Raw genomic sequence first — 26,372 nt, forward strand, 5'->3', positions numbered from 1 at the left:
CAATGGTAAGCCACCAAGGAGGAAACAGACACAAGTAAACTCAAGAAACAAGTTTAAAATCCTACCATCAGGCTTAATTTCCAATAGCTACATCTTTTTGCATTTTTTCACTCACAAAACTGCATTAGATCTGTCAGCCCATGTTAATCATTGGGCTAGTTCTCATGTTTTTTCATGTGTAGGAAAAAACCCACTAAGGCCTCTATTACAATATATGCTGAAAAACTGATGCATTTTAACTTTCCATGGCAGTGCATTGTGAAAAAGCTTTTAGTTAAAACGTGCATAATGTGAACTGAGCCATAGGGAAACATGGACATTACCTTGCAAATCAGTTGTCTTTTCAATTATAACTGACAGCAACTGATATAGTGGAAAAGGGACCTTCAGTCTGCTACTTTTTCCAACTACCATGCATATTTGTTCGATGAATTACATTATGTTGCTGCTGAAAACACCTGTGTTTTGCCATGTACAAAAGGGCATGGTGAAAACCACGTGAGGAAACATGCTGCGAGTGGAAATGAGGCCTCACTCTGAATAAATGCAGAATGACTGTGAAATGTCACAGATCATCAGCAATCTGTAGCCATCTCCACTTCACATGCTACTGATGCTCACCAGGCCCCTGATGATGGTGATTATTATTACTTAGTATTTATATAGCGCCGACATTTTACACAGCGCTGTACAGAGTATATTGTCTTGTCCCTCAGAGGGGCTCACAATCTAATCCCTACCTTAGTCTGTCTATGTATGTATCATGTATTGTATGTATCAAATTCTAGGGCCAATTTTAGGGGGAAGCCAATTAATCAGTTTGTTTTTGGGATATGGGAGGAAAACAGAGTACACGGAGGAAACCCACACAGACACAGGGAGAACATACAAACTCCTTGCAGATGTTGACCTGGGATTCGAACCGGGGCCCCAGCGCTGTAAGGCAAAAGCGCTAACCACTACGCCACAGTGCTGCCAGCCCTCTTCTGCAAAGCATATGTAAGCTTCCTCCTCCTTTATCCCTGGAACCAGAACTACTTCTGCAGCAGTCTTCCCAACCAGAAAAGTAGGACTATAACTCGCTGACACATATATTCTCTAGCATGATACACAAAATCTGCTACTATTTACACTATTTTCAGACAGATTAAAAAAACGGGGACGTCGATATACTGTGCCCAGTCACCAAAGTGGTTCAATCCTTAGCACATAATTGAATGTTGGAAGGGCGAACAGTCCACCTACCTATCTCATTAAAGGGGAACTGAAGTAAGAGGTATACGGAGGCTTTCATATTTATTTCCTTTTAATCAATACCAGTTTCCTGGCAGACCTGCTGGTCTATTTCTCTGCAGTAGTATCTGAATAACACCAGAAACAAGCATGCAGCTAGTCTTGTCAGATCTGACTTTAAAGTCTAAAACACCTGATCTGCTGCATGCTTGTTCAGGGGCTATGGCTAATAGTATTAGAGGCAGAGGATCAGCAGGGCTGCCAGGCAACTGGTATTGCTTAAAAGGAAATAAACATGGCAGCCTCCATATACCTCTCTCTTCAGTTCCCCTTTAAGTAACTAGCCTCTTTGCTCTTCTTTATTTAATGCATCTACAGAATCTACAATACTGTAACTGTGGCAGTTACCATGGTAATTCCAAATGATGTCAGTCTTCAACTGTCAGCAAACAAGTGGTGTTTTTATGGAAAGACGCTGATCTCAATAATGTTCTATATACTGTACTGTGTCACTGTAGAAATAAACTCTCACATTATGATGAATAATGATCCTGCTCCAGCTCTAGCGGGTCTGATGGTGTTCAGCTCATCCATTTAAATCACAAAGGATCTGAGTCAGCATTTATCACTGAGTACAAATGTTATTTCTGCTATGTTATTAGTGGATCCTAGAATATCGGTAATTAAACTGAGATTCTACTAACCTTCTGTACCCTAACTATTACACTAACTGTCCCCTATCTATGCCTAAAGCTAACCTCTCCCCACTTACTCCTAACACTAATCTGGGCCCATAATTAAAAAGCTTTGAGTTCGAGTGCAAGGAAGCCAACTTTGGTGCACTACTGATACCAGCGACCGGTTGTATGGCCAATTAAGCCGAGTTAAATGCTTTTTTGCAACCAAGCAGAAAAGCATTTGGCATCATATCCCATTGTTTTAAAATCACGTTTAGCCCTGGAGGGGCACCGAACCAACGAACACACAGGGCACTACATGCAGTGTTCAAAAAATTTCAATTCGTGCAATTGCTGGAAAATAACAGCAAACGCATTGAGATGAACACTCCCATTCATGACAATGCAGGCATCTATCTCCCGGCAGTAAACAACACTCATCTGAACCAAGCCTAACCCCTGCAACAGCCAGGTAATTATAAAGCCCGGAGTTTGGCCACAGTGTAGCTAAACTCTGATGCACTACTGCTCCGAGACGAGTGAGCGGCTATGTAGGCACTTGAAAACACACGCCCGCCTCCATCGTTGTAGAGTTCCACTACTTAGTAGCAGAAGTTGCAGAACTTCACCATCACTATTTTACTCAGGCACCTCATTTCTAACACTACCTATGGTGGCGCCCAAATTTCCTGTTGCCGTTTCATGAAAGTGGAGGAGAGTGAGAAGTAAGAAAGAGCAAGATAAGTGAGAAGTATGTAAGAGGAAGATGAGTGAGAAGTATGTAAGAGGAAGATGCGCGAGAAATATAAAAGAGGAGGAGAGTGAGAAGTAAGAAAGAGCAAGACAAGTGAGAAAGAGCAAGATAAGTGAGAAGTATGTAGGAGGAATATGAGCGTAAAGTATGAAAGAGGAGGAGAGTGAGAAGTAAGAAAGAGCAAGACAAGTGAGAAGTAAGTAACCTGAGAGCTGGGCGCAGCTAGGGCGAGAAGGGGCGTGACCGGGTGGGCTCTGAGCTGGACTGTCCAGGAACAATAGGGTCGCCAGGTGTGAAAGAAAGGTGGAGTGTCCTGGCCAGGGCCAGGCTACAAAAAACCAAGGGTGCAGGCCAAGCAGCCCCCTTTTGTGATCGTGTGGATACAGCAAACTTCTCTTCCCTGGAACAAAGGCTGGGGTAAGTGCAAACGTTTTTCATTATATCCAGCCCCCCATCCCATCCATCCAGTGCTGCTCCAGGTTACCAAAGTCCTCCCATCAGGAGCAGCCTCAGGCCGAGCCAGCCCTCCTGCCCCATCCATCCCAGATAGCTTCAGGCTGAGCCAGCCATCCCATCCCATCCATCCCGAACAGCCTCAGGCCGAGCCAGCCCTCCTGCCCCATCCATCCAGCCCTCCTGCCCCATCCATCCCGGACAGCTTCAGGCTGAGCCAGCCATCCCATCCATCCCGAGAACCTACAGGCCGAGCCAGCCCTCCTGCCCCATCCATCCCAGACAGCTTTAGGCTGAGCCAGCCATCCCATCCCATCCATCCCGAGCAGCCCCAGGCCGAGCCAGCCCTCCTGCTCCATTCCTCCCGGACAGCTTCAGGCTGAGCCAGCCATCCCATCCCATCCATCCCGAGCAGCTTCAGGCCGAGCCAGCCCTCCTGCCCCATCCATCCCAGACAGCTTCAGGCTGAGCCAGCCATCCCATCCCGAACAGCCCCAGGCCGAGCCTGCCCTCCTGCCCCATTCATCCCTGACAGCTTTAGGCTGAGCCAGCCATCCCATCCATCCCGCACAGCTTCAGGCGGAGCCAGCCCTCCTGCCCCATTCATCCCAGACAGCTTCAGGCTGAGCCAGGCATCCCATCCCACCCATCCCGAGCAGCCTCAGGCCGAGCCAGCCCTCCAGCCCTATTCATCCCGGACAGCTTCAGGCTGAGCCAGCCACCCCATCCCATCCATCCCGAGCAGCTTCAGGCCGAGCCAGCCCTCCTGCCCCATTCATCCCGGACAGCTTCAGGTTGAGCCAGGCATCCCATCCCATCCATCCTGAGCAGCTTCAGGCCGAGCCAGCCCTCCCACACCATCCATCCCGAGCAGTTTGCTCCAGGTCCCATCAACTAGGCCCCATTCCTCACCCAGCAGCCCCAGCAGACTTTCCCTTCCATCCATCCAACTGTCCCGGGGCGAATAGGCTCTGGCGCCCCCTCCTTCCTCTGGACAAAACCCCTTCAACCTCAGCCCCCCAAAAAGGGATCCCTCCTGCCGGCCCTTCTGGGGAGGCTGAGTGCTCTCCCAGCTGGGCAAAGTGAGGATTGGGTCAGGTCACACATGCCCAGCTTACCTTCAGAGGGCAGATCTGATCCATCCTCACGCTGTTCCAGGAGGCCTCCGGCCCGGTCAGCCCCTCAGGGTCCCCAGCTGGTTGACCGGGAGATCGGCCTCGGCTCAAGCCCCGGCGGCCGCCCCGCAGCTCCATCCTCCCGCCGCGGATGAGATGCAGGCCCCAGGCTCCACGTTGCCTTGCGCCCGGCTTCCCCCGCCCCCTCCAGGACGGAATGCCGGGCTAAAGGCAGTGGCAACGGACGGCAGACACAGGTCGCCCGACCGCAGTACAACTGGGCGGAAGGAGTTTCTTCTGTGTTGTTGCCTCAACAGGTCACCCACCGTAGCTCCGGGGAGCAGATAGCTCAGGAGCCGCAAGGAAGGAGTCGGACCAACGTTGACAGGGACCGAAGTCCGGGCAGGTGAGACAAATGGTGCTATTGCTAATCAAGCGCCTTCTAAAGTCTGATCCCTGCCATAGTCATGTGCTACGTCTGTATTGGGTAGAGTATGTATCGTAGTGTATGAGGAGGAAGTTCTCATATGTAGGATTGTCAATACTTTTCTACAAATTTTACTGTTAGAAGTTTTGTATCAGGATGATACCGTTTGTTGGCTAACCTTCATGTAAATAAAAAGTAAGCCTTTGGATAATACCCCTTCTTCAGACATCCATCCTGTATATACAATTGTTACAAATACACATTTAGTTATGTTCTCCCCGAATCTAAAACTTTGGGGGGCAGCAAGGGGTGCTAGTTCTACTGCTGCAGTCCCCGTTTTAAACGTCCCAGAACACCCCTAAACAACAATGTCCTGCTAGTTCTGCAGGAAATAGGTTGTTACTGAGCTTACACAATTTGATTCTCTGCAAATGCATGTTGGCATAATGCTGCAGACCCAGAGCACTGAGGAGTAGACTGCACGGGAGGTAAGTGACTTGGGTTGGCTATTTTGACTTTTAATTTTCAGTTCAGGTTTTCTTTAAGGATCTGTGCCCGCCAGAGCAGAGAGCTAATTTGTCTATCCATTGCTAAGAACCTTCCCCCTACCCTGCATTCCTGCTAGGACAACTGGTTTGTTATAACAGAGGCAACAGAGACAACAGCAGGAAATAAAAATATGTTCTCTGAATAGCCTGACCAACTATCATGTTCTATAGAAAACACTGGGGTGCTGCAGGGCCAATTGGAAAAGGTGGTAATTAGTTAAATCAACGCTGAACTGATGTGCTAGAACCTGTTTTTCTTCAGGGCCAATGTTAAGCATTTAGCACAGTAATATACACATTAAATCCAACAGGGGGGGGAACGTGGTTCCTAAATGCCTCATCTAGTAATATTTATTTATGGTACTTATAAAGCGCCAACATACAATACTAGTTGCATTATACGTATGGCGTAGGTTACATTATACGCTTCTACGCATTGGAGCACATAGCTGGAAATAATCCAACCTGATAAACTATATCATGTCATAATGATTGGGATCACATTGCCAAGCAATGTTATTATCTCCAACATCCTTTACAAATAAAGCACAAATAGGCAGAGGCTTTATTACTGCCCCTTGTTGCCACCTGAAAAGACGCAGACAATAATCGCTACAAAGTCAGAGAAAGGGAATTAACAACATGGGGTTGTTTTACTTTAGTGTGGCAAGCCGCCCTTGGCCTGAGTTGGGGCACTGGTAACTCCGAGTCGTGGAGTGACCCCCTTTGGGTTCCTCACCGAGGGTACATAATTTGATCCCACGTCATGACCAGAGTACATTGCTTCATATGACACTCAGTAAAAAGCTATTTAAAGTACTAACAAGAGGTACTAAGTTTATTTCATGGAGTTTTCATACCAAATTGGTTTGACAAACAAAAGTCCAGTAGCCAGTTCTGAAGGATAGGGCAATGGAAGATCACTGCTGACGATAAAGAAGCGTTCATAGTATGGCTTAGTTATCAGAGCATACATCAAACACCCACCTTTGTACATAAGGAATATGGGGCACCATAGAATCGGGTGCACCCCCCCTTTTCCCCGGTATATAAGCTATATTGCACAATACCTAGGGGAGCCTAGGGGAGCTGGTTAGTCTGCTTCTGCCTTTAGCAAGGGAGTTAGCCGGAAGAAGCAATAAGGCAAATTAGAGTCTTATAGACATCTTTGCACTACATTGCATGCGGAATGATGCCTGGCTTTATACAGCCTTTGGGCAAGGAACGGGGTGACTGACAAGTGTGAGACAACGCGGAAGAGCCGCCGCCATGACCCAGCGGCAGGCGGCTCTTTCCGCGCACGGACGCGCCACACACGGAGAGGCAGCCGCCTCCCCTCAGCATGAGGCGGCTGTCTCCGTGCAGGCGTCTGCGGAGCACGGAGAAACGTTGGACGCGGCGGTTAGTGCCCATACCCCCGCTGCGGAGACACCGCAGAGCGGGGCTGCTGTGGCTGGGACTCGTAGTCCCTCAGGTTTCAGAGTGACGCGCGCGCGCGCACTCAGGCTGGTCAGCTGACTCTAGCTCCACTTCTCATTGGTCCAGCACTTAGGGAGGTGCTGGGGGGACACCTGTGCATATATACTGCTACCTGGTCATTCCTCTGGTGTCTGGCGTTGCGATCACATATGTGGGAGCACCCAGATCCGTAGTCAGATCCGCAAGTGTGCCGGGACCAGCTGGAGCTGTAATCCTACACTTAGCTAGATTCTGTTGATAGCTAAAGTACTAGTTTGATTGTGATTATCTGTTATGACCTATTGCCTGCTCGACCTTTCTCCTGAACTCTGATCTTGTACCTCGATATTTCTGATACTCTGTTGCCGAACCCCGGCTTGTTCCTAGACTCTGCTTCTGCCTCCTGATTTTGTACCCTGATATATCTGATATCCCGTTGCCGAACCCTGCCTGTACTTTGACTCTGCCTTTGCCTCCTGATCTTGTACTTTATCTGTCCTTGTGTGTACTACCTGGCTTGTCTGACCTCGAGAACCGACCTTACTGTTGGAGGCGGTTCCTCGTTCTGTTAGTGACCCTTCCGCCACAGGGTTACTTTCAGTATATCCTTCCTGCTGGCAGCCTGAATCCTCCCGTTTAGGAGAGCTCAGGTTTGCGGAAGGAATCTGTACAGTACGCCTTGCTGTACTGAGGCCTAGTCCTCTAAGTGTTACTGTTACACCTAAACACTATACTCTACTCAGGTGAACAGAGGTTAGCGAGTATATTGGATTATCGGTGATACTGCAGATCACTTATAATCTGGTATACATCTGTATTCCCAGTGATACTGCAGATCACCGGTAATCAGATCCTCTCTGTGCTTCACCGATCGTTACAACAAGTCTTTGTAACTTTTTTGTCTAAGAAAAATGCTTACAGACTTGCATGACTGCGTGGAGACACATTGTCATGGGGCCCCCGGGGCTCACCTTAGTCAGATATGTCAAAAAATTCTACAGACGGTCCCGGCTATGGTATATGATATAAAAACCTCTATACTCAGAGCATGCAACCTGTTTTTCCGGGCCTAGTGATAATTTGGTCAGAGATGATCCCGAGGCTGCGCTGGCGTCCACAAATCTCATACACGAGGTTAAATAGTGAGAGAGGCTCTTGAGGCAGCGCTCTGCGTTGGGGCGAGCATTCATCCTTGAATCGGCAAGGATGAATGCTGTGGCGGGTCCTTGACAATGCCGTAGCTTTGGACATCGAGAAGTATTTCCCACCGAGCTGGCATAACCAATTAATGCGACGATTGAGGATCGCATAATGAAATATACATGATAATGGATAATAGCAATAATGGATAATGCAATAATGGAGTGAGGATTGGTGGTATAATGTGATCATGTATGCTGAAGGCTGGTAGCCGGCACGCAAGGGCATTGTCAAGGGACCTGCAGAGCGCTCAAGCGCCCCGCCATCTGTTTAATGGAGATATGTGTTTATTGTAATATGTTTTCTCTTGCTTATTTCAGTGTTTTTATAGCTCATCTAATGTATAATGTCAATACTGTAATAAAGCTGTGGCCTTATAACTCCAATTGGGTGTCATAGCTTCTGTTACAGTAATTAGTAAGGTCAGCTCAATTAGGGCCCTACCCTGGTCAAGTAACCTGAGAGCTGGGCGCAGCTAGGGTGAGAAGGGGCGTGACCGGGTGGGCTCTGAGCTGGACTGTCCAGGAACAATAGGGTCGCCAGGTGTGAAAGAAAGGTGGAGTGTCCTGGCCAGGGCCAGGCTACAATAAGACCCAGGGTGCAGGCCAAGCAGCCCCCTTTTGTGATCGTGTGGATACAGCAAACTTCTACCACCCACCCTCCCGTTGCCGCTTGCTCGACGGTAACAAGTGGCAGGACGGGTGTTGGGAACACCCCATAACAATGTAAACTTGTTGTATCCCTACAGACCTCGTCACAGCTGAAGGCGGATCCTTGACAATGCCGTAGCTTTGGACATCGAGAAGTATTTCCCACCGAGCTGGCATAACCAATTAATGCGACGATTGAGTATCCCATAATGAAATATACATGATAATGGATAATAGCAATAATGGATAATGCAATAATGGAGTGAGGATTGGTGGTATAATGTGATAATATATGCCGAAGGCTGGTGGCCGGCACGCAAGGGCATTGTCAAGGGACCTGTAGAGCGCTCAAGCGCCCCGCCATCTGTTTAATGGAGATATGTGTTTATTGTAATATGTTTTCTCTTGTTTGATTCAGTGTTTTTATAGCTCATCTAATGTATAATGTCAATACTGTAATAAAGCTGTGGCCTTATAACTCCAATTGGGTGTCATAGCTTCTGTTATTGTAATTAGTAAGGTCAGCTTAATTAGGGCCCTACCCTGGTCATGTAAGAGGAAGATGAGTGAGAAGTATTAAAGAGGAGGAGAGTGAGAAGTAAGAAAGAGCAAGACAAGTGAGAAGTATGTAAGAGGAAGATGAGTGAGAAGTATTAAAGAGGAGGAGAGTGAGAAGTAAGAAAGAGCAAGATAAGTGAGAAGTATGTAAGGGGAAGATGAGTGAGAATGGTGGTGCACTAAGGGGGTGGTGGCAGGAGCAGGGCAGAGGGAGACATCGGAATCCTCCTGTGCAGCCGCCTGTGTTCCCAGTTAAAGCAATGTAGAGAATCGTGCAAGCAGAAGCCATGCTGTGTTATCTCATCTGCTGCTGCACGAGAGAGTCCACCGATGCATCCTCCTATCCCCGCTCAGCTCTCCCACTAGCGCTGGAATCTCTTCCTTCACTCATGTGCTTCTCGCAGGAACAGATGACGGGCGCTAGGGGCAGAGCTGAGCGGGGACAGGACTCATAAGTGAACTCTGGAATGCAGCAGCAGATGAGATAACACAGCATGGCTTCCGCTCGCAATACTCTGTATTGCTGTACTTGTGAATGTACCCCCACCTATCCTTGGACACTAACTGCCCACCTTCACCTAACTCTAACTGGGGCCCTCACATACACATAACATTAATCTAACCCTATACCTACACCTAACACTAACCACTACCACCTATGCCTAGCACTAAACCTTTCCTCCACCCTCTCCCAGCCACTACAGCATAAGCCTAACACTATCCTCATACCTATGCCTAACACTAACCCCCCTTTCCTACTCCTAACACTATCCTCCTCTATACCGACACCTAATACTATCCTCCTCTGTACCTACACCTAACACTATCCTCCTCTATACTTACACCTAACACTAACCCCCTTTACCTACGCCTAACACTATCCTCCCCATACCTATGCCTAACACTATCCTTCCTCACACCTATGCCTAACACTAACCTTCCCTATACCTACATCAAACACTAACCCCCTTTTACCTACTCCTTCTGACATACACCTAACACTAACCCCCCACCTACACCAAGCAAGAGCAGTTTCTAGGCTACACCCATTCCCTGCTGTGGCGCACTAAGCACACAGCACCTATTCCTTTTCTTTTTTTCGGGAGGGGGGGGGGAGTGTCATTTAATGCCCAGCACCAAGTGTCAAATGCCCCAGGTATGCTACTGAGTGAGAAGTACTTAACCACTTGCCGACCGCCTTAAGCCGATGGGCGGTGGCAAGGGCTGGGCCCAAACGACCGCAATACGCCCATCGGCGGTGGCGGCGGCAATCGCGTCATTCGTGACGCGATCAGCCGCCGGCGACTGGCTCCGCCCCTATCGCGCTGTAACCCGCCGGCCGTTCGGAAGCGCCAGCGGGCTACTAACACCCGGATCGCCGCATGTAAATAGTATAATAGGCTTTGTAATGTATACAAAGCCTATTATACTGGCTGCCTCCTGCCCTGGTGGTCCCAGTGTCCGAGGGACCACCAGGGCAGGCTGCAGCCACCCTAGTCTGCACCCAAGCACACTGATTTCCCCCCCCCCTGCCCCCTGATCGCCCACAGCACCCCTCAGACCCCCCCCTGCCCACCCCCCAGACCACTGTTAGCACCCAATCACCCCCCTAATCACCCATCAATCACTCCCTGTCACTTTCTGTCAACGCTATTTTTTTTTAACTCTAAACTGCCCCCTGCTCCCTCCTGATCACCCTCCACCCCTCAGATTCTACCCAGACCCCCCCCCCCCTGTGTACTGTATGCATCTATCCCACCTGATCACCTGCCAATCACCTGTCAATCACCCATCAATCACTCCGTGTCACTGCCACCCATCAATCAGCCCCTAACCTGCCCCTTGCGGGCAATCTGATCACCCACCCACACCAATAGATCGCCCGTTTACATCTGTTCTCTACTCTAAACACCCACTAATTACCCATCAATCACCCATCAACCACCCCCTATCACCACCTGTCACTGTTACCCATCAGATTAGACCCTAATCTGCCCCTTGCGGGCACCCAATCACCCGCCCACACGCTCAGATTGCCCTTGAGACCCCCCCCCCTTATCAATTCGCCAGTGCATTATTAACATCTGTTCTTCCCTGTAATAACCCACTGATCACCTGTCAATCACCCCCTGTCACTGCCACCCATCAATCAGCCCCTGTCACTGCCATCCATCAATCAGCCCCAACCTGCCCCTTGCGGGCAATCTGATCACCCACCCACACCAATAGATCGCCCGCAGATCCGACGTCAGATCACCTCCCAAGTGCAGTGTTTACATCTGTTCTCTACCCTAAACACCCACTAATTACCCATCAATCACCCCCTATCACCACCTGTCACTGTTACCCATCAGAATAGACTCTAATCTGCCCCTTGCGGGCACCCAATCACCCACCCCACGCGCTCAGAGTGCCCTCAGAACCCCCTTATCAATTCGCCAGTGCATTATTTACATCTGTTCTTCCCTGTAATAACCCACTGATCACCTGTCAATCACCCATCAATCACCCATCAATCACCCCCTGTCACTGCCACCCATCAATCACCCCCTGTCACTGCCACCCATCAATCAGCCCGTAACCTGCCCCTTGCGGGCAATCTGATCACCCAACCACACCATCAGATTGCCCCAGACCTACCCTCAGATCACCTCCAAAGTGCATTGTTTACATCTGTTCTGCCGTCTAATCACCCACTGATCACCCATCAATCAGCCCCTGTCACTGATACCCATCAGATTAGACCCCTATCTGCCCCTAGGGCACCCAATCACCCGCCCACACCCTCTGAACGCCCTCAGACCCCAGCCCTGATCACCTCGCCAGTGCATTGCTTGCATCTATTTCCCCCCTCTAATCACACCTAGAGACACCCATCAATCACCTCCTGTCACCACCTGTCACCCCCTAGCACACCTACCCATCAGATCAGGCCCTAATTTGCCCCGTGTGGGCTCCTGATCAGTCGGCCAAACCCTCAGATCCCCCTCAGATCCCCTTCCGATCACCTCCCCAGTGCATTGATTGCATCTATTTTCCCCTCTAACCACCCCCTGAGACACCCATCAATCACCTCCTGTCCCCCGCCCCCCCCCCCCCCCCCCAGCACTCCAATCCATCAGATCAGGCCAAATACAATCTGTCATCTAAAAGGCCACCCTGCTTATGACCGGTTCCACAAAATTTGCCCCCTCATAGACCACCTGTCATCAAAATTTGCAGATGCTTATACCCCTGAACAGTCATTTTGAGAAATTTGGTTTCCAGACTACTCACGGATTTGGGCCCGTAAAATGCCAGGGCAGTATAGGAACCCCACAAGTGACCCCTTTTTAGAAAAAAGACACCCCAAGGTATTCTGTTAGGTGTATGACGAGTTCATAGAAGATTTTATTTTTTGTCAAAAGTTAGCGGAAATTGATTTGTATTGTTTTTTTCACAAAGTGTCATTTTTCATAACTTGTGACAAAAAATAAAATCTTCTATGAACTCACCATACACCTAACGGAATACCTTGGGGTGTCTTCTTTCTAAAACGGGGTCACTTGTGGGGTTCCTATACTGCCCTGGCATTTTAGGGGCCCTAAACCGTGAGGAGTAGTCTAGAAAACAAATGCCTCAAAATGACTTGTGAATAGGACGTTGGGCCCCTTAGCGCACCTAGGCTGCAAAAAAGTGTCACACATGTGGTATCGCCGTACTCAGGAGAAGTAGTATAATGTGTTTTGTGGTGTATTTTTACACATACCCATGCTGGGTGGGAGAAATCTCTCTGTAAATGGACAATTGTGTGTAAAAAAAATCAAAAATGTGTCATTTACAGAGATATTTCTTCCACCCAGCATGGTTATATGTAAAAATACACCACAAAACACATTATACTACTTCTCCTGAGTACGGCGATACCACATGTGTGACACTTTTTTGCACCCTAACTGCGCTAAGGGGCCCAAAGTCGAATGAGTACCTTTAGGATTTCAAGGGTCATTTTGCGGCATTTGGTTTCCAGACTACTCCTCACGGTTTAGGGCCCCTAAAATGCCAGGGCAGTATAGGAACCCCACAAGTAACCCCATTTTAGAAAGAAGACACCCCAAGGTATTTGGTTAGGCGTATGATGAGTTCATAAAAGATTTTATTTTTTGTCACAAGTTAGCGGAAATTGATTTGTATTGTTTTTTTTTTCACAAAGTGTCATTTTCTGCTAACTTGTGACAAAAAAAAATCTTCTATGAACTCACCCTACTCCTAACAGAATACCTTGGGGTGTCTTCTTTCTAAAATGGGGTCATTTGTAGGGTTCCTATACAGCCGTGGCATTTTAGGGGCCCTAAACCGTGAGGAGTAGTCTAGAATCCAAATGCCTCAAAATGACCTGTGAATAGGACGTTAGGCCCCTTAGCGCACCTAGGTTGCAAAAAAGTGTCACACATGTGGTATTGCCATACTCAGAAGAAGTATTATAATGTGTTTTGGGGTGTATTTTTATACATACCCATGCTGGGTGGGAGAAATCTCTCTGTAAATGGACAATTGTGTGTAAAAAAAAAATCAAACAATTGTCATTTACAGAGATATTTCTCCCACCCAGCATCTGTATGTGTAAAAATACACCACAAAACACATTATACTACTTCTCCTAAATACGGCGGTACCACATGTGTGGCACTTTTTTTGCACCCTAAGTGCGCTAAGAGGCCCAAAGTCCAATGAGTACCTTTAGGATTTCGCAGGTCATTTTGCGACATTTGGTTTCAAGACTACTCCTCACGGTTTAGGGCCCCTAAAATTCCAGGGCAGTATAGGAACCCCACAAATGACCCCATTTTAGAAAGAAGACACCCCAAGGTATTCCGTTAGGAGTATGGTGAGTTCATAGAAGATTTTATTTTTGTCACAAGTTAGCGGAAAATGACACTTTGTGAAAAAACACAATTAAAATCAATTTCCGCTAACTTGTGACAAAAAAAAATTCTTCTATGAACTTACCATACTCCTAACGGAATACCTTGGGGTATCTTCTTTCTAAAATGGGGTCACTTGTGGGGTTCCTATACTGCCCTGGCCTTTTAGGGGCCCTAAACCGTGAGGAGTAGTCTTGAAACCAAATGTCGCAAAATGACCTGTGAAATCCTAAAGGTACTCATTGGACTTTGGGCCCCTTAGCGCAGTTAGGGTGCAAAAAAGTGCCACACATGTGGTATCGTCGTACACAGGAGAAGTAGTATAATGTGTTTTGGGGTGTATTTTTACACATACCCATGCTGAGTGGGAGAAATATCTCTGTAAATGGACAATTGTGTGTAAAAAAAATCAAAAAATTGTCATTTACAGAGATATTTCTCCCACCCAGCATGGGTATGTGTAAAAATACACCCCAAAACACATTATACTACTTCTCCTGAGTACGGCAATACCACATGTGTGGCACTTTTTTGCAGCCTAACTGCGCTAAGGGGCCCAAAGTCCAATGAGCATCTTTAGGCTTTACAGGGGTGCTTACAATTAGGCACCCCCCAAAATGCCAGGACAGTGAACACACCCCACAAATGACCCCATTTTGGAAAGAAGACACTTCAAGGTATTCAGAGAGGAGCATAATGAGTCCGTGGCAGATTTCATTTTTTTTTTGTCGCAAGTTAGAAGAAATGGAAACTTTTTTTTTTTTTTTGTTACAAAGTGTCATTTTCCGCTAACTTGTGCCAAAAAATAAAATCTTCTATGAACTCACCATGCCTCTCACTGAATACTTTGGGATGTCTTCTTTCCAAAATGGGGTCATTTGGGGGGTATTTATACTATCCTGGAATTTTAGCACCTCATGAAACATGACAGGTGGTTAGAAAAGGCAGAGATGCTTCAAAATGGGAAAATTCACTTTTGGCACCATAGTTTGTAAACGCTATAACTTTTACCCAATCCAATAAATATACACTGAATGTTTTTTTTTTTTTTATGAAAGACATGTAGCAGAATAACTTTCGCGCTCAAATGTATAGGAAATTTTACTTTATTTGAAAAATGTCAGCACAGAAAGTTAAAAAAGTCATTTTTTTGACAAAATTCATGTCTTTTTTGATGAATATAATAAAAAGTAAAACTCGCAGCAGCAATCAAATAGCACCAAAAGAAAGCTGTATTAGTGACAAGAAAAGGAGGTAAAATTCATTTAGGTGGTAGGTTGTATGACCGAGCAATAAACCGTGAAAGCTGCAGTGGTCTGAATGGAAAAAAAGGCTCTGGTCCTTAAAGAGACTCTGTAACAAAAATTACATCCTGTTTTTTATCATCATACAAGTTCCAAAAGCTATTCTAATGTGTTCTGGCTAACTGCAGCACTTTCTACTAACACAGTCTCTGTAATAAATCAATGTATCTTTCCCCTGTCAGACTTGTCGGCCTGTGTTTGGAAGGCTGCCAAGTTCTTCAGTGTTGTGGTTCTGCTATGAACTCCCCTTTATGCACACTGCCTGTGTGTTATTTAGGATTAGAGCAGCTTCTCTCTTCTCTCTCTTATCTTTTACAAGCTGGATAAATCGTCCTCTGAGCTGGCTGGGCTTTCACATACTGAGGAATTACAAACAAGGACAAAGCTGTTTGCAGGAAGAAAAGAGCAGCCTGAAACTTTAGTGCATGGGGGAAAGAAACACACAAATGATATCTTGAGATTCAAAAGGAAGGCTGTATACAGCCTGCTTATGTATGGATGTATTTTCTATGTGTGGACATACTGTACATCAACCTACTTCCTGTTTTGGTGGCCATTTTGTTTGTTTACAAACAAACTTTTAAAAACTGTTTTTAACCACTTTTAATGCGGCGAGGAGCGGCGAAATTGTGACAGAGGGTAATAGGAGATGTCCCCTAACGCACTGGTATGTTTACTTTTGTGCGATTTTAACAATACAGATTCTCTTTAAAGGGAAGGTTCAGGGACTATCCGAAAAAAATAAAAATCCCCATCCACTTACCTGGGGCTTCCTCCAGCCCGTGGCAGGCAGGAGGTGCCCTCGGCGCCGCTCCGCAGGCTCCCGGTGGTCTCCGGTGGCGCGCCCGACCTGGACAGGCCGGCGGCCAGGTCGGGCTCTTCTGCGCTCCAAGGCCCGGCACTTCTGCGTCCCACGCCGGTGCGCTGACGTCATCGGACGTCCTCCGGGCTGTACTGCGCAGGCGCAGTAGTTCTGCGCGTGCGCAGTACAGCCCGGCGGACGTCCGATGACGTCAGCGCGCCGGCGTGGGACGCAGAAGTGCCGGGCCTTGGAGCGCAGAAGAGCCCGACCTGGCCGCCGGCCTGGCCAGGTCGGGCGCGCCACCGGAGACCACCAGGAGCCTGCGGAGCGGCGCCGAGGGCACCTCCTGCCTGCCACGGGCTGGAGGAAGCCCCAGGTAAGTGGATGCGGATTTTTATTTTTTTCGGATAGTCCCTGAACCTTCCCTTTAAGGGGCGAAAAGACTGTGGTCCTCAAGTGGTTAAAGAGAACCAGAGACGAAAACACATAATAGATTTATACATACCTGGGGCTTCCTGCAGCCCCATCTGCATGGATCGCTCCCATGCCGCCGTTCTCCGCTGCCTCTATTGCCGGTACCAGGTCCCATCACTTCCGCCGGATGCGGCTAGTTGTACGCTTTCCGCAGGGACTCCCTCTATCTTGCCGGCGCCTGCTTTAGGCATGCACCTGCGCAGTACGGAGGGAGTGCACTGCGCTTGCGTTGACTGGCTCTGACTGGCCGAAGTGATGGGACCCGGTCCCGGCGATAAGTGGAGGCAGGGGATGGCAGCGCGGGAGCGATCCATGCGGATGGGGCTGGAGGAAGCCCCAGGTATGTATTAATCCATTATGTGTTTTGTCTCTGGTTCTCTTTAAGGGAAGAATAAATAAGAAATTATGAAAGAGGAGCACAAGAGAGAAGAGTACCTACACCTACCAATGAGAGGAGCAAGCAGTATGAAAGAGGAGGACAAGTGAGGAGCGAGGAAGATAAGAGTGTAGTATGTAAGTGGAGGATGACTGAGCAGTGTGTAGGAGGAAAGTGAATGAAAAGTACGGTGTCTTAGAGAAAGAAGTTTTAAAAATACATGAGAAGATGAGCGGGAAATGTGTATGCAGACAATAATCAAAGATAAATGAGAAGCATTATTTTGGGGAAAGAAAGAAGGATGAACTAAAGAGTATGAATAAGACTTACAGGTGGTTCCTTACATGCAAACAGTTGGATGGTTGTTTGTAAGTCAAATGTGTTTGTAAGTTGAGTCATGCGATTCACATACTGGAATGTGTGGATAAATTATTCACTTTGGGGCAGCTCTGGATTTTGACATACAGTATAAACAATATTTTTGGTGAGTTGTGCCTAAATATCCATGTGATACGTTTTTAAAGCTCCACTTAAACGCAGGAAGTGGATCCTGTGTTAAAAATAGGATCCGCTTCCACTTGTTACAAAACACGGATCCTACACGGATCAGTGTGCCGCGGAACGTGAGACGGAACGCAGAGTCCCAACTTGGCACATTTTCCCGGACCGGACGGGAAAACAAAGCCCAATGAAAGCCTATGAGAACAGACACTGCCCATTCTCACTAAGCTAGTCGCCGCATCCGTGTCATCCGTTTCACCCCGGCATCTGCGTCACCGCCACAACGTCAACTCACATGTCCGACGTTTATCTTTGCCGCTTGGTCCCTTCAAAACAGCCTGGGGACTGCAGGATCTCCATTGGGCTGCAGAAAGACCAATGGGACTCCTTAGCAACAGGGAGAATTCTCATTGGTTCATGTTGGACCAATGAAAATTCTGCCTGTTGCTAGGGAGAATTGGCCTGCTGCAGCCTATAGAGAGCGGCATGCTTCTGCTGGCCTCTGGCTGCTGAAGGGACTGAGCGGCGATGCATAAGAGCAGACATGACCAATGCAGGAGCTGACGGGCGGATGTGCAGACACGGAACAGACAGGGTGCAGACGCGGAACGGTCAGGTGAATTTATTGCATGCGGATGTATAACAGGCGGTACGCATCTGCCTCACTAATGCGCTTCTCGTTTCCGTTGTCTCAGTTTGTTGTTTTATAGTTGCAGTAGCGTATTGTACCATGTTAGCCATCAGTAAAAGCAAGACTCTTTAAGGCTCCCTGCCCACTGCAAATCCGATTTGCAATTCCAATTTGTGATTGCGATTCCGTTTTCCCTGGATGCTATCAAAAGAAAAATGCTGAAAAAATGCAGCATGCAGTACCGATTAAAAATCGGAATCGCATGTGAAAATCGATTAAAAATCAGAATCGCATGTAGTATACAGGAAGGCTGAATCAGGATGATACCATTTATGGACTAATGTATTGTATCATCCTGATTCCAAACTGCTTGTTTTTAGTTTTATGTACAAACTAGTAGGCCTAAGCCCATTACAATAACGGGCTCTAGGCCTCCCTCACAATCCCCCTCCCCTCACGCCCCTGTGACCGCTGCATGTAAGCGCGCATGCGCACCGCCGGCACACGTCCACGATCGTGCACCATGTGAGCACGCACCGCGCACACGTCCGCCCCCCTGGCCCCGTCCTCCTCCTGTCCCAATGGTCGTCCATGTGCCACACATACGTAGTAGTGCAAAAGCACGGACACAGGGACAGGAGAGGACGCAAGGACACAGGGGGTTTATTGTATAGGATAATGTAAACAAATATATTTATTTACTAAAAAAAAAATGCTACTATTTCCAGATTTTGTTTTTAGATTTTAATGTACAGCAGTCATCATTACAGATGCTAAATGAGATACTAAATTGCATGAAAACTGTATGCAGCTTGGAACTGTGCTTCTGCATACAATTTGTATGATATTTGCATGCAAGCTATACTTATTAGCAAACTGACTATCTAGTCATTATACAAAACATCAGTGGAATTTGAAAAATGAAAATAAGACCCCTTGCTGATGAATCCTACTGGGAATACACCACTGAGAACGCTACTGGGGATGTGGTAGGGACAGGAATGGAGGTGTAGCCGGGTGTGTATTTTGCCTTTTTATTTTCATGCTAAAAAGTGTCCCAATTCCTAAAAAGTACTGAGGCATTATATATGAAAAGGATTAATGAGAAAAGTACATTATAAATACATTGTAAACATGTAAAATGCATACCTCTGAAATGTACATTTCTCCCAGAGTAAAATGCACTATAAATGAGTTTCATTTCCTATATTCATAGTAGGTAGAAAAAAGCTGACAGATCTGACATATATTGGATTAGTCTACCTCCTCATGGGCTTTTGTCAGTATTACCTCTATTCTTTACAAAAGCACTTGGTGGAAAGGATCTAAACAAAGATGTCAGCCAGCTTCCCTACTCATATGCACACTATTTTAGCAGTTGGACTGAGCAACTGGTAAGGGCTCTTTCACATCTACCAACGCGTGCCGTTCTCCTGCACACGTTGAATAGCCTGGGGTGTGCCGTCGGGATGCTGCGGTGCAATGCTATCAGTGGCGGTAGTAATGAATTAACCCAACAGAAGTACACCGGCTCCCGACGATGAAAAGCTCCCGGGTGCGTCGTACCGCAACGCATCGAAATGCAGCGTCGGGTGTGAAAGGTAAAATGAAAGTGTATGGACATTTTACCTTGGTTAATGCAAAGTTTCGACTTTGCATTACACCGCAGAAAACGGGCTCTGGTGTAAAAGAGCCTTAATGTGCTTTTGTGAATAAAGAAACACATGGGAATCCTACATAGGGAGATGGACTAGTCCAAATCCTGACAGATTTGTCAGATTCTCACTACCTACTGTAAATAATAGCAACATAAAAAAAATGTACCTATAATGCATTTTACTCCAGGAGAAATGTATATTTATATGTATGCATTTCAAAATTTAAGATGTTTCATAATAGTTATCCTTTAAATATGAATTAAAAAAATGAGTCAGAAAACTAAAAAAAAAAAAGTATAAAGAGAATAGGTAAGGAAGACATTGAAACGGAACATTTAGGTGAATGTACAGGAATGGTGTGAAAGGAAGACGAGTAGCATGAAGGCAGAAAGACAACTGAAGAGTCACCATGGTATAAATCAGGATCTGTATGTAACAGTGGCCAGACTCTGAAAGAAGTTGAAGGATAACTGTAGTTCGGAGGATGAACAATAAAGATGAGAGACTGAAATTCAGAGGAGACCAGACTGGGTTAAGAAGGCTTTAGAGCAGACATGTCTGGCCCAGGGGCCAAATGCGGCCCACCAAGCCTTTTGTGGTAGCCTCAAGCTCTCTACACCAGTTAATTCCATGGGGCCTGTAGGCCATAGCTGTTGTGCCACATGCGGGGGCCACTGTGTATTGTTGCTCTGCCACCCCCTTTGCTCATCTGTAGGTTATCAGTCACCGCAGTAGCAGCCACTGCTACTATGCCAGCAGCAGTAACTGCCACTGATAAGCAGCTGCCACTGTGTCAGTAGCACTATGACTGGATGCTGAAATGGACATGCTAACTGCACATGGGTTATATGGGTTACTTCCCCTGCAAATGTTTTATTTGACAAAATGTCACAGGCATAAAGTATATAAGACAATCATCAAAAACTGTGTTTAGTTTCGCTAGTTTGGCCGCCTAGCGTTCTCTAGCATTCTCAAAAAGCGATATGGCCCTTAGCTTAAGAAGTTTGGGCACCCCTGCTTTAGGGGAATGATGATATGTACTTAAAGGGACACTTAAGTAAAAAAAAAAAAAGTTTTACTCACCTGGGGCTTCCAATAGCCCCTGCAGCTGTCCGGTGCCCTCGCTGTCTCCCTCCGATCCTCCTGGCCCCGCCAGCAGCCACTTCCTGTTTTGGTGACAGGAGCTGACAGGCTGGGGACGCGAGTTATTCTTCGCGTTCCCAGACACATTAGCGCCCTCTATGCTGCTATATGGTATATGATATATGCTACAGCAGAGATGGCGCTATTGTGGCCAGGAACACGAAGAATCACTCGCGTCCCCAGCCTGTCAGCTCCTGTCACCGAAACAGGAAGTGGCTGCCGGCGGGGCCAGGAGGATCGGAGGGAGACGGCGAGAGGCACCGGACAGCTGCAGGGGGCTATTGGAAGCCCCAGGTGAGTAAAACTCTTTTTTTTTTTTTTACTTAAGTGTCCCTTTAAGCCAAGAGTAAGAGTGCTACATAAATGTCCCATACCACATTAATTTCTGTGGCAATTATACTGTAAATTTAAAACACAATTTACTCAAAGGACTACTCGAATGGTATAATTAAACTACTAAAAATACATTACTTTGTTATAGGCCTAACACACCTGAAGGACAAATTACACAGAAGTTATGATGCACATACAGCAAAATGACTGATCAGCAAATCTTAATAGAAAGCCTAAAAACTCTAAATAGCAATGTGTTTAATGGTATTAAAACCAAGTTTCAGTCTTAATAAACAACAGTTCCTGCAACAGATCCTTCCCAGCCTACAGCCTGGTGCACACATCCAATTATAATTGGTCGATGATTGGCCAATTTTACCACCTTTAGTATGAGAGCTTACCAACACAATCAGTTCCTCAAAATCAGTTAGCCCTCATACTACATGGAGGTGATAAAATTAGTCAGTTATTGGCCAATAAAAATTAGATGTCTGTACCAGGCTTGCTACAGACAGATAGTACTATAAGCTGTAGTAGATAGATGGGCAGACAGATTACATAACAAATGTACTTCATGCTGGTTTCACGGGCTGTGAACGTAAAACCACGACAGCTAAAGGCGAACAGAGGAACTGAAGAACACCTTTGGGGCTGTAAAGGTTAATCCAGCCCATTTCCCGTGTGATTATTAATGGCAACAGGTACAGTGCAACACTTTGCATCACAGACCGAAAGGATTAGAGGTGAGGACGAATAACAATGATTTCATGATGCCCTGCCTCTGGATATGACGGCAAGATCAGGAGCAGTGAACTGCAAAAACCAAATGCGTTAATAAGGAACGTGTGTAGAGAAATAGTTAATGCAGTCTCAGGTTTTGCGTGGGCCGAGCATTAATCAGGGTGTAAACAAGGTGTCACAGCCTCGGAACAACCCCCTTCATCCATCTTCCCCCAGACTCCCCCTCCATGGTTGCATTTCCCCAGCATCAGCACCATTCTCGTCCCATGCCCAGCGCTGCCTGCTATACAGAGCACGCGTTACGCTGACAGCCCGGCTGCCTCTTCTCTGCCTGATTACGCACAGCTCTATCGCCTGCTATTATGGGGATAGTAAATGCTGAAAGCATTAGCACTACATCACCGGGGTCCTTCCCCATCCATCATGTGTCCCGGGATCTTCGCCTAACGAGCCGTGCATATTGCGTCTCACATAGCTGTATGTAGCCGCTCTCCCTGCTGCAATCTGTTCGGCTTACCTTCTGGAGACATGCATTGGCGGTAGGAGGCTGGCTGCTGCTAGTGCTGCCCGGTCCGGGCTCTCAGTCTGCAGTGCACGCAGAGCGCATGCGCTGTGCACAGGCTGTGCTGACATGCAGGCTGTGTGCCATCCACTCATGAGAGGAGGGGGGAGCTCTGCCAGACGAGGGAGGGCAACATCTGTCCCACACCGGACTTAACCCTCCCACCACCAATTCCTGCTACCGTGTGTTACGTCCAGTGGTGCAGTTTATACATCATATACACCCTCCCAGTCTGACACTATATAGTAAGTGCAACGTGATGAGCATCAGCTTCTACATGGTTGTCTCTCAGTCTGGAATAAAAAGCGCCGAGGAGGAGCTGCAGTTCAGTGAGGTTTTTTTAAAATAATGTATTGAATTTGAATGAATGACTGTAGTAGAGTCGTTCAATGGAAACCGCACCTTTATGTTTTTCCCCTGCAGGTTGGATTCTGGTAAACAGGTCACCAAAGGGTCACAATGAAGAGGTTGCATCAGATAAAAGTGGGGCAGAAAGCCTTGAGTGCAAGTTGAAGTCAGGTGCATTTGAGAAATCTGCCAGCCTCAGTGAGAACCAGACTGCCACTTGCAAGTTTGCTAATGGATGTTATTTCCTCTGCTTAGAGGTCCTGCCCTGTTCTCAGGCATCTCCATGGGAGGATTGTACAACAGCACCTCCTTTATGAGAGGACAGCTCTCCTGAAACGCTTTGTCACCTTTGCCCTTCTCCACATCTCTCCCGTAGTGTCATATCTGGTTGAGGGAAGAAGGAAAATAAACCAACTCAGTCCTTTCTGGGCTTGGTCTCAGATTTTCTTCCTGTAAAAAAGCATTGTTCATTTTGTAGCCACACTTGGCTATTACTTAGCTAATGTGGTCAAGTTACCGGCCTCAAGCAACTTTTGGGGACTTCATTTACATTGGCTTCTGGCTACTGAGATTCTGACTCCCAGTGCTTGGGTTTAGCACCAGGGTGAAAACAAGGAATAGTAAATATCAGTCAGTGTTAGCAGTTATGATTAGGCATTAGTTTAAGAGGGTTATTTTGGGGGATAGCGGTAGGCTAGTAATACCAGCTGAGGTTGGGAAGCTACCATTAGCTATCATTTGAAAGGGATTAAAACGAGGGGAAGTTAGAGTTAGGCATCAGGAAGGGGTTAATGGGGGAGATTAGAGTTAAGGTCAGAGCCGGAGTAAGGCTAAATGGGGCCCTAAGCAAAGTAACTGATTTGGCCCCCCCCCATCATGTCGTAATAGAATCAGAAGATGCAGCTGCACAGCAACATGCCGCACACACCGGGGCAGCCGAGCTACTAGTTGCTATGGACAACAGCCCGCCGCTTTCCTCTGTGGGTGCACAATAGCAGCAGCAAAATGCAGAGTGAGAGATCAATGGCTGGGACATTTGCACTCAGGGGCTGGGGCACCCCTGTGAAGAGGGCGCCAGATATCACAGCAGCAGCACTTTCCCCCTGTATCTCCAGCCTGGCAATAGCAGAAAGCTCTGGACACCGCCAAACCGGAAGCCGTTCCCCAGACAGAGTTACTTAACCACCCCCACCACCGAACAACCGATTTTCTCCCAAACTAGACAGCCACCATGCAGCCTCCATCCCAGTGAATACGATAGTCCAGCAGAGAAGGCAGCCGCAGCGGGGGAGAATGACAGCACCAGATGACTCACATTCACCTATTGCAATCCAAGCAATAGAGGTCCCGTCATCCGGAGCCCATCTGTCTCCTCTAGAGTGCTGTCGCTCTGTTACTACTACTATTACTACTTCCTACTTCCTGTCTGATCTGAGAATCAGGAAGTTCAGAGCGAGCGGCTGCACTGTAGAAGAGACAGATGGGTTCCAGATGACGGGATCTCTATCGCTTGGATCATGGATAGGTGAGTGAGCGTTTGCCATCTGCTGCTATCATTCTTGCTGCAGCTGTGGTTCTCTGTGGGAAGGGAGGGAGGAGTGGGCAGCGGCAGAGCGCACAGTAGCAGGAGGGGACCTAGGAGGAGAGCCTGGCTCTGAAGACAATCAGCAGCGCACGGCATCATTTGACAAGACAAGACAAATAACATTTATATTGCGCTTTTTCTCCTGGCGGACTCAAAGCGCCAGAGCTACAGCCACTAGGACGCGCCCTATAGGCAGTAGCAGTGTTAGAGAGACTTGCCTAAGGTCTCCTACTGAATAGGTGCTAGTTTACTGAACAGGCAGAGCCGAGATTCGAACCCTGGTCTCCTGTGTCAGAGGCAGAGTCCTTAAAGGGACTCCGAGCAGTGCCTGTGGGTATGCCTTTAAAGGGACACTGTAGGGGGGTCAGGGGAAAATGAGTTGAAGTTACCCGGGGCTTCTAATGGTCCCCCGCAGACATTCTGTGCCCGCGCAGCCACTCCCCAATGCTCCGGCCCCGCCTCTGGTTCACTTCTGGAATTTCAGACTTTAAAGTCTGAAAACCACTGCTGCTGCGTTGCCGAGTAGTAGTAGTGCCCAGTATGGGTAGGTAGTGCCCCAGTATAGCGCCCCCCTATCCCCCCCCCCCCGCGGCTGCTGTTACCCCAGCCAGCGGCCGCTTCTTCTCTTGTATTCCTCTCTCCTGCCGGCGTGTAACTGATTCACAGCAGCACGTCTCCCGGCTGCTGTGATGAGGAGGAAGCAGGAGAGAGCGCCGTTACTATGGGAACCGCTCTCCCGCTTCCTCCTCATCACAGCAGCCGGGAGATGCGCTGCTGTGAATCAGTTACACGCCGGCAGGAGAGAGGAATGTAAGAGAAGAAGCGGCAGCCGCAGGGGGGGGGGGTTACGAGGGGGAGGGGGGGCAAGAGGACAGTCCGGCGGCCAAACTGCAAAGTCCCACAGACCAGCAGTGGGCCGCGGACCACAGGTTGGGGACCCCTGTTTTACACCACTGCTAAGCTAAGGTCATGTATATTTGGCTTCACCCATTACCACGCCCACATTCTGTTGCGTGACCACGCCCCTTTTTTGGCCCCCTTTGAGGGTGCATTAATAGTCTTTGTCCCCGGGCGCTGAAAGCCCTAGTTACGCCTCTGGGCGGCAGGCAGAGAGTAGTCAAAATCCAGGCAGACGTTGGTGCAGGCAGCAGACAGAGAGCAGTCAAAATCCAGGCAGACGTTGGTGCAGGCGGCAGGTAGAGAGTAGTCAAAATCCAGGCAAACGTCGGTTCAGGCGGCAGGTAGAGAGTAGTCAAAATCCAGAAACAGTGGGGTTAAACACTTTTTTTCAGCATGTTTTGCTTATTTGAAGTAGCAGTCGACTTTGGAGAAAAGTTGTCCTGTGTAATACAATGTTACTATGGAAAGATGCATATGATTTTGAAGCTCTCTTTCTCCTCTTTCCAATGATAGATAAACTGCCACCCTACACCTTTTAGTTTTCGCTATTTTCGTGATCGAAATTGCCATGGCCGCGATTTTGATCGTGAAAATAGCGAAAACTAAAAGGCATATGGCGGCGGTTTATATATCATTGGAAAGAGGAGAAAAAGAGCTTTAAAATGATATGCATCTTTCCATAGTTACTGCACTGCTCAGAGTCCCTTTATCCATTATACCATCCAGCCACCGCTGACAGGATGGCAAGGGCTGGTTTATGTGCTTATGGGGCCCCTTTGACTCTGAATGGGGCCCCAAGCGACTGCTTTTGTTACCTGGTCAGTAATCTGGCCGTGGTAGGCTTCAGGATAAGGCTAACAACTAGGAGGAGATCAGGTTTAGGCATTAAGTGGGGGTTTCGGTTTAGGTATCACTAATGAGCAGCCAAACGAGAACCAAACATTTTTTAGAATAAACTATACATACCCAAAACAAAAGTTCCAAGATCAAATGTATCCATGTCCAGTACCTTCCTCTAGGTTACTCTTAATTTTACA

General features: G+C 47.6%; 1 protein-coding gene across 4 annotated transcripts in view; it reads right to left on the minus strand.

Moving 5' to 3' along the window:
* Positions 1-24,238, minus strand: part of LOC137527136 (actin-binding protein WASF3-like) — a 197,614-nt gene extending 173,376 nt beyond the window's left edge. The window contains exon 1 of one of the 4 annotated variants that reach the window (XM_068247574.1): positions 24,166-24,238. The gene's annotated coding sequence lies outside the window, so the exon portion shown is untranslated. Of the gene's footprint in view, positions 1-17,729; positions 17,785-22,457; positions 22,531-24,165 lie in introns of those variants that run through there. The other 3 variants (XM_068247568.1, XM_068247567.1, XM_068247573.1) reach the window with 3 other exon arrangements.
* Positions 24,239-26,372: the final 2,134 nt, after the last annotated feature.

The sequence above is a fragment of the Hyperolius riggenbachi genome, chromosome 8, assembly GCF_040937935.1.
Source record: "Hyperolius riggenbachi isolate aHypRig1 chromosome 8, aHypRig1.pri, whole genome shotgun sequence".
In the NCBI taxonomy this organism is placed as follows: Eukaryota; Metazoa; Chordata; class Amphibia; order Anura; family Hyperoliidae; genus Hyperolius; species Hyperolius riggenbachi.